Source organism: Chlorocebus sabaeus, chromosome 7, assembly GCF_047675955.1.
Source record: "Chlorocebus sabaeus isolate Y175 chromosome 7, mChlSab1.0.hap1, whole genome shotgun sequence".
NCBI lineage: Eukaryota > Metazoa > Chordata > Mammalia > Primates > Cercopithecidae > Chlorocebus > Chlorocebus sabaeus.
The window spans coordinates 76689416-76695892 of NC_132910.1; positions in this window are offsets into that span (position 1 = coordinate 76689416).

Consider the following 6477-nt stretch of genomic DNA (forward strand, 5'->3'; position numbering starts at 1 on the left):
GAAACTATCAACAGAGTAAACACACAACCTACAGAGTGGGAGAAAGTATCTGCAAACTATGCATCTGATAAAGATCTAATATCCAGCATGTATAAGGAACTTAAATTTGCAAGAGAAAAACAAACAATCCCATTTAAAAAGTGGGCAAAGGACTGGGCATGGTGGCTCATTGCCTGTCATCCCAGTAATCTTGAGGCTGAGGTGGGCAGATTGCTTGAGGTCAGGAGTTCGAGACCAGCTTGGCCAACATGATGAAACCCCATCTCTACAAGAATACAAAGATTAGTGAGCATGGTGGTGTGCACCTGTAGTCCCAGCTACTTGGGAGGCTGAGGCATGAGAATCACTTGGACCTGGGAGACGGAGGTTGCAGTGAGCAAAGGTCATACCACTGCACTCTAGCCTGCTCAAGAGTAAGACTTTGCCTCAAAAAAAAAAAAAAAAAAAAAAAAAAGAAATAAAATAAAATAAAATAAAATAAAATAAAATAAAAATGGGCAAAGGACAGGAACAGAAACTTTTCAAATGAAGACATACATGTGGCCAAAAAGCATATGAAAAAAGTTCAACATCACTGATAATTAGAGAAATGCAAATCAAAACAACAATGAGATATCATCTCACACCAGTCATAATGGCTATTCTTAAAATGTCAAAAAAACAACAGTTGTTGGTGAGGTTGTGGATAACAGGGAACACTTACACACTGTTGGTGAGAGTGTAAATTAATTAAACCATTGTGGAAAGCAGTAGGATGATTCTTCAAAGAGTTACCATTTAACCCAGCAATCCCATTAGTGGGTGTCTATGCAGAGAAATATAAATAATTCTTTCATAAAGACACATGCATGCAAATGCTCACTGCAGCACTATTCATAATAGAAAACATGTAGAATCAACCTAAATGACCATTAATAACATACTAGATAAAGAAAATATGGTACATACACACCATGGAATACTAAACTGCCATTAAAATGAATGAGATCATGTCTTTTGTGGGAACATGGATGGAGCTGGAGGCTATTATCCTTAGCAAACTAACTCACAACAGAAAATGAAACACTGTATAGTCTTACTCATAAGTGGAAACTAAATGATGAGAACCTATGAATACAAAGAAAGGAATAACAGACACTGAGGACTACTTGAGGGTGGAGGGTGGGAGAAGGGATAGGAGCAGAAAAAGATAACTATTGGGTACTAGCCTTAGTACCTGGGTGATGAATTAATCTGTAAAACGACCCCTATGACATGAGTTTGCCTATATAAGAAACCTGCACATGCATCCCCAAACCTAAAATCAAAGTTAAAAATCAACCAACAACAACAAAAAATAAAACAAAAATTACAAAACAGCATAGTAAAATTGTATGACCTAGTATTTCTTATTCCCTTGACTCCATACAAAAGAGAATAAAGTCCTAAAAAGGGCAGGTGTGAAATAAAAAAGGCATTCAAGGAGTAACTAGTAATAAAATAAGGAGCATCCCAAAGCAGAACTAAGAGCAGAGAGGAAGATCCCAAAATATAGAGGAAGATCTTTTAGGTGGATAACTTAGGAATAGATTAACACCTTCCTCCCAAAATTATACTAAAAAAGGATGACCTTTGATTTACTTGGATTTATATTTCTTTGGTTATTTGGCATCTCCTTTCTCTTATTCTCTGTCTGAAGTATAATCTTCACCAGTGCTAATAACCCACTTTGGGTATTTCATTATCAATTTATCATTATTAAATTGTTAGGACTGAAAAAGATTTTTAAAATTCTTTTGTCTGTAATATATTCAGATTTGAAGGCTATTAGCAAGTAAGTCTCTAGTTGTATGCTTTGTACACCTGTATACTCTGTATACCAAAAGCTTCTTAAAATGATATTATACATGTTATGATTATCTCATCAAGAGAAGGGATTTATTTATTCACTCATTAAGTCTGGTCTGGGTTGCTTTCATTAACGTACTATGGAAGAAGCTATGGAGTTATAGTTCCTGGTCTATCAAGACCATTGCATGCTTCCAACTCATTTTTTTTTTTTTTTGGAATGCTACCACCAACATGTAAATAAGCACAGGGTCACCTGCTTGAGGATGAGAGGCCCGTGACACAGCCATTCCTGCCATCCCAGTCAACAGCCAGCCAACTAAGAGATATGTGAAAGAGGTCATTCTAGACCATCCCACCTACCCTTCAGCCAACCTACAAGTTAATTTCAGGCACATGAATAAGCACAGGCGGGAGAAGTGGTATTATCTAGGTGATCCGCAGACTTCGGAGCAATAATAAATGCTTTTTTTGTTCAGGCCACATAGTTTGGTGTTTATTTCTTATCCTGAAAGAGGTAACTAATATAGGAATTGATGCATAGAAATAGAGTGCCACTGACCTAAAATATGAGAGTCTGGTTTGAGAGTGAAGCAGCAGGCAGATAATGGGAAACATGGTGAGCAAATATTTAGTAGAAGCTGGAGAAATGGTGAGAACTTGCAGTTAGAGTCTGGGAAAATAGAGCCACATGTTACAAAATAACAACAATAGGCAAGACTATACCAATAGATATGTTTCTGATAAACTTTTGGACTTTGGCAAAATGATTTTCAGACAAAAAGTTGAGAGTAGAAGTTTACTTCTTTTAGCTGCATGTAGTAAATGCTTGATATAGTAAATGCAGCTGCTATATGCAGACCACATAGTAAATATTTTTTGCTTTGTGACTTTACTGTCTCTGTCTCAACTACTGAAATTTGCTGTCCTAAGTGCAGAAACAGCCAAGGCCAACATGTAAATAAATAAGTGTAGCTGTGTTTCAAAAAAAATATTTATGGACATTAACATTTGAATATAAAATGATGTGCATGTAATACAAAATATTATCCTTCTTTTGATTTTTTAAATCATTAAAAATGGAGAAAACAGTAATAGTTCACAGCCAATACATAAATAGGCAGTAAGCTGAATTTGTCCTGCAGGCTGAACTTGAAAACTTTGAGCTAGACAAAGAACTTGCTAGTTTTCAAGGATAATTTAAAGGAATATAAATAAATAAAATTATTTCTCATTTTCCATCTTCTCAAACAATTAGAGTTCTAATGTAAACAAGTTCTGAGGACAAGATCTAATCAAATAGGCCCAGGTTTTGCTTTCAGCTACATTAAAGGGTTTCTAAGAAACTTCAGGTTCTTGTCCCATAACAGCTTGATATGGACAAAGAATCTGTGAGTAAGAAAGAGACACATGTTTCCCAAATAATAGTGAATTTGGTTGTTAGAATGGACTTGAGTCTGATTCAGAGCAAGCCCATAAAGTTTTAAAGTGAGTTATACTTCCAAAATAACTAGCTTCTCTTAAATCCTGCTCAGTTAACAGATGAATAAACCCAAACTTCGCACAGGGGAGAACTAAAGCACCACCTTCAACGTCAAGCAAGCTTCTAGAAGCAGAGCTGCCAAGGTGATTCACAGATAATCACAGGTGATGAGGGAACTGTAGACTGGAACAACTATTCAGTTGACTTGTAGACGCATGAGCAAAAACACACTTATTTTTAGTCCCCTAAATTTTGGGATGACTTCTTGTGTAGGAATACCTAGCTGATACAGAATATTTCATTATTCAATTGTTTGCATTAGCACATTGTTGGAGAGGGCTTGAGTTGGTAAAACACACAGTATTGAAATATTCCTGGCCGGGCGCGGTGGCTCAAGTCTGTAATCCCAGCACTTTGGGAGGCCGTGATGGGCGGATCACGAGGTCAGGAGATCGAGACCATCCTGGCTAACTCGGTGAAACCCCATCTCTACTAAAAAATACAAAAAACTAGCTGGGCGAGGTGGCAGGCGCCTGTAGTCCCAGCTACTCGGGAGGCTGAGGCGGGAGTATGGCGTAAACCCAGGAGGCGGAGCTTGCAGTGAGCTGAGATCCGGCCACTGCACTCCAGCCTGGGCGACAGAGCGAGACTCCGTCTCAAAAAAAAAAAAAAAAAAGAAAGAAATATTCCTTATGGCATAATGTATTTGGAATGGAAGAATGTGAGCAGCTATTAGAGTTATATATGCTGCACACAATGAAGATTAATTTTATCTTCTTAAAATCAAATAGTAACTTAGTTTTTACTAACTAGATGTAAGCGGTATACTTTACTGAATTGCTTTTAAGTCTAATCTGGTGGAGCAAGACTCATCAGTGAAACTAGGCCAAGTGTACAGTGTATAGTTTTCCAGGTCATGAGATTTGCATTCTCATTTTCACAAAAGAATCTATATATTGCTTTTTATTATTGAGTTATAGGTCTCAGAATATTGTTCAAGCAAAATAAGCAAGAGGCCATTAGCCTGGGGTTGTTATCTGTACCAGGAGTTCTTTTCTAAGAAAACAGTAACTTAATTTGGAAACATTTCTTGTAACTGACTTAAAAAAAAAAATGTGCCTCAGCCAATCACAAACAGCCAACCAGTTCTTGGTCTGATCATTCATCAGATATATCCAAATAGGCAAATGCTTCATCACACCTCACCAAAATGCCTAGCTGTAGCCAATCAGGTCATTGTTTCCTTTGTTGGTCTATAAAAACTCCCTGCTCACTTTGGAGCAGAGCTTTCCCGGCCTCTTCTGGTTCTGAATGCTGCCCATTCATGAATTGTTCTTTGCTCATATAAACTGTGTTACATTTAATTTGTCTGAAGTTTTTTCTTTTAACAGTGCTTTTGAATGTTGATGTTTACATTGTTTGCTTAATCACATTTATTTTTACCCTAAAACATAAATTGAAGAACAAGGCAAAACATACACACACCCAAAACAAAGATACAACATGGAACCAGTTTGGAATTTAAGAGTAGGTAGGACATGCACTGAAAGAAAAATCTCTGAGGAGGGTAAACTTAATGTTCACTCTGCATGATTACAGCAGCTCTGGAGGGATATGGCTCATACGGTTTTCACACACATTGTAAAACACAACATTTTCAGACACTATAAATTTTGTAGCTAAAATCTGTGAGAAGAAAATCAGGATAGACTCAACACGTCAATTAAACAATCTCTAATTGAACGTTAGTCCATTCTTACCCTTATTTTCATTGCTGATGAGAGAGAGAGAGAGGGAAGCTTATGTTCCATTTGCTCACAAAATACCCAATGCAAGAATATCATTGTCTATACCTAGGGGTCCTTTAAAATCACTGTCAACAGCAGAAGAGAAGTGTAACTTTCTTAGATATTTGGTTAGCCTGTGGGTTTCTGTAAAATTTAAACTGTTTCTCTAAAATAAGCAGAACCAATGAAAAGGAAAAGGAATTTGTTTTAAATGATCAAACTGGAAAAATGACCAGAAAACCCTTCTGGCCATTTTCTTTTTTTAATTCTATGTTCTTCTAACCATCATTTATGGGCCACTTGAGACATGAAGGAAAGGATGTTAAAGGCCCTGGAGATATTGTAGCTGCATTAGCAAAGTACCAGAACACATGTAAAAGGCTTGTAAAGCATTTGGCACTACAGCTCTGACATATAAACTGTGCTACAATTGTCTTCATTTCCTCTTGTCTCTGACTCATTCATGGTTTCTTATTCTGATGATAGAAATGCTGACCTGAAGGAAAATTATAAAATGTTCTAACATAGAAACTTAAGCACTTCAAAATAATTGCAGAGGGTAAAATTTAAAAATGGGAAAATAAGCATACTGTATGTATCTTCATTGAAGTTACTATACATAATGTTTTATTATGGCTTCTATAATAAATTACTTTACCCTTGATTATGACTTTTACACATTACTATGAATTCCTTTCTGCAGTCTAGAGAATAACATGCAATAATGATTAAAAGATGTATCAAGGAATATTTCACTTGGTAATTTTAAGAAATGTGGGAAGATCGTCTAGTAGAAAATTTATCACATGATTGATATCCTCCTGTGTGAATGAAGTTTAAACAGATTATTATTAAAATAAACTGAATTTTGATATACTTAGTCTTCATCAACATTCAATAACTTTATTGAGAAAAAGTCATGTAAAATTTTGAGGAACAATAAAACAGGAAAAGGAAAAGAGAAAGAACAACAAATGAAATGGAAGAAACTAAGGAAATAATTAGAAAACAAAATTGAAGTATGAACTTTACTTTTGTAAAATGAAGATATGATAGAAAATCACACCAACAGGGAGCATTATATCATGGATGACTAACTTTGCTACACTCAATATTTCTCTGCAATCTATGTACTCTCCCCCAATGTTACTTGTACAAGTATTAGAATATGAATACAGTTAATTCTGGAATATTGAGGTTAATTGCTGCAAATTGATATATTTTTTAAAGTTTTCAGATAGGTATGTGAAAACTGAAAAAATATTGGCCAGATGTGGTGACTCACGCTAACATGGTGAAACCCCCTCTCTACTAAAAATACAAAAATTAGCTGCACGTGGCGGCGGGAGCCTGCAGTCCCAGCTACTCCGGAGACTGAGG